The sequence below is a fragment of the Ammodytes marinus genome (assembly GCF_949987685.1).
Source record: "Ammodytes marinus genome assembly, chromosome: 13".
NCBI classification, from domain to species: Eukaryota; Metazoa; Chordata; class Actinopteri; order Uranoscopiformes; family Ammodytidae; genus Ammodytes; species Ammodytes marinus.
In genome coordinates, this window is record NC_137217.1 from 5335984 (window position 1) to 5339410 (window position 3427).

Consider the following 3427-nt stretch of genomic DNA (forward strand, 5'->3'; position numbering starts at 1 on the left):
GATATTTTTTTTCTTTCTCTTACAACAACTGATGGGAATGGTATTGCCCTATTTTTCATTTTGAGCTCAACAAAACTAGTCAAAAATCCTCATAAGAGAGAGAGAGACTTCATTTCAATATGATATTTGCTGTCTGTTACCTTTAATTCAAAATACGAATAGTCCCTACTTGACCAATGAAAAGCCTTCATTACTTCACGTCATTTGAATCTTGACAGTTCAGAATGTGTGCTGTTACACTAGTTCACCACTGTAGGGCAGTGCAGACTGAAAAGTACAGTCAAAAATGTTTCCTTCTTATCCATACTATTTAGTATGCCAGAAAAAGATTGAGGATGTCCCAATACATGCAAGTCAATTGTAGTATGCTGAGAATACCTAAATGCCCCACTAACTCCAATACCATGTTGGAGTATTCATCTTTATTCTTGACATTTATCGACACAATGAACAGATCTTCCTTATCTGATTTTTTTGTTCTCTCCTGTGGCCTCTTAAACTCTTCTGTACTTTGGTATGTAGTGTAGAAAAAAGAAAGAGTATGTGATTTGAAATGCAGGGATGCAATCTTTAGCCCAAAAAAGTGTACGGTCATGCTGTAGAGTGGATCAAATGTGTTTTGGATTGTGTGCTGTAACATTGTTTACATTTTTTGTCATATAAAGTGCGAAACTGAATCCATAATGGTCCTTTAAAAGGGGTGTAGATTAGTTGAAATGTAAATTTGGTTTAGTGTAAGATGAAAACAATGATACATTTAGACAAGCAATAATGACCCAATATTTTGAATTTAACAAACAACTAAAGCATTGAGGGAAATAATGAACAATAATTCATTTGGATAAAGTTGGAGTTTCGTGAGAATAAACTCATACAACTTCAAGAAACAAATTCATAATTTTAAAGAGAAAAAAAGGATTGGTATTTTAATACTATGTTTTAGTTAACACAGGAGCAGTTTATAAGCAGGCCATATGATGAAGGCTGAATGGGGTTTATGTCAGTTCTATGAGAGGCATCTTGAAATGATTGAAATGGAAACCTAGACTTATTCACACACACACACACACACACACACACACACACACACACACACACACACACACACACACACACACACACACACACACACACACACACACACACAACACACACACACAAACACACACACACACACACACACACACAGCACAACCATTATCAGACTAATAGTTTATTTTAATGTTCCAAAGTTTTATAGTGGCTTTCTATCATTTGCACCCTCTGCCTATGTAGCTGTGCGTGCTATACTCTGCAGGCTTGTTGGGGGCTTCCTCCTCCAAACCTGTGGATCTCCTGAGCCCCGGGGAAGCGGTCCATGTCCACCCACGTCTTTCCCAGGCTCAGCCCCTCTTTTTCTGCAGCGCCCGGGGGTCAGCACCCCTTCTGCCAGCTGCCATCACTCACGCATCAATCCACAAAGGAAGAACACCCTAAAACATGCTGAGTCGCACACACGTGTCCTTTCAGAAAGATGTGCTCACACACACACGGTCATATATTTACAACAGAGGCCCAGAGCTGCTCCAAAAAAAAAAATTGTGCAGTAAAGGGGCACTTGGAACCCCCTTGTGCTATATAAACTGTGATTTGTGTATTTGGGCTATGCAATCACATGACTTTACACTTAAGTCTCCCACATTTTGTATTGCTCTCATGTTATTTTTCTCAAGCAGTTTTACAAAGTGAAATGTGAAAGGCAATAATTAAGAATCCCATGTAATTTGCAAAAACCAAAGCATATTTTTGGTGAACAGCATCATTCCCTGAGCTTTCTGGACTTCTTTCAATACTGGAGGTAAGTTGAATGCTCTACAAGTGCATCACACAGAGACAAGACCGATAGATATGGAGATTACAGCAGATTGAAATTTAGCACATAAATACACCAAGAGCAGGTGTCATTTTGCCTTAGTTTGTGTGACTGTGTTTGTGTGTGTGTGTGTCTGTGTTGTGTGTGTGTTTGTAACCTGCGTCCAATCTATGTGTTTGTATCTCTTTATCACTCTCTCTCCCCTCCTTTTTATTTTTTTTTGGGACAATCACTTGTCCCCTTGCTGTCGATGCCTCATTCCAGATGTCTGAATCTGCAATTGTCTTCCTCCAAGTCAGAGACTCAGCATGTGTTCTTGTCTCTATCTCCCTTATGTCACTCTCCTCATCTGTGTGTGTGTGTGTGTGTGTGTGTGTGTGTGCGTGCGCAGGTCTGAGTGTATGTGTCATGAAGGATGTACTTCAAGTTCAAGTTATTTTATTTTTATTTATCATAAGCACTTACTGTAAATTGTAAGACTATTCCTTTCAATGTATTGGGTTATCAAGCAGTGCACCTGGTCCATCACTGTCAAACAAAACAGCTGACATTGAATGTGTGCAAATCCTCTGGGAAGTCTCAGTGTGGTTCTCTTGGCAACAATTTAGTTTTGCAGACTGACAATTGGCCCATTCTTCTGATCAGATGGGTCAGGAAATGATTGTCCAATTTTTGCCAATAACAAAGGATTTCCACACATGCCGACAGGGAAAAATTACGTGTGCTCACACAATATCAGTTAAATGGCTGCTCTATAATCCAGACAGTATCCAAACGTGTCTAATTGTTGCGGTGTGTGTGTGTGTGTGTGTGTGTGTGTGTGTGTGTGTATGTGTGTGTGTGTGTGTGTGTGTGTGTGTGTGTGTGTGTGTGTGTGTGTGTGTGTGTGTGGGGGGGGGGGTGGCGTTTTGTTTTTTTCTTTATACATTTGTATATTGCATTGTTGGAGAGAGCCTGAGAACCAAGTATTAAATATATCAATTTGTATATTAAGGGCAGTGTGTGGGATACTACTGTATATATATATATATATATATATATATATATATATGCAGGTGCATGTCATATAATTTGAATATAATGGAAAAGCTAATTATTTTCTCTAAGGGGGGGGGGGGGGGGGGCTGTGATGATCTATCTAGTTAGTTTTCTTCTGTGCTCATTTCCTGTTTTATTTTGTAGTCATGGTTCTTGTATTTTGTTTAGAGTTACTTCCTGTGGCTTTGCTGCCAGTTTTACACTCACACCTGTGTCTTGTTTGCAATTAAGCTTGGCCTAGTTATACACTGTGTTCCCACTTAGCCTCTGCCAGATTGTCATCGTCTCCATTGTGTGCACATGTTTTCAAGCCTTTGTTTCTTTATGTTTGCTTGCCTGGTTTTGGACTTTTGCCTGTATGAATGGTTTTTGGATTTTGCGCCTATTCCCTAAATGGTTTTTTGTTGCCTTCACTGACTGTCTCACCATGTATAACCTCTGAACTGAAAAGTAAAGGTTTTTATTCTTCAAACTTATTTTTGTTGACGTTGAATTATTCTGCTTCTGAGTCCCTTTCTGATCAAACCTATCCTAATC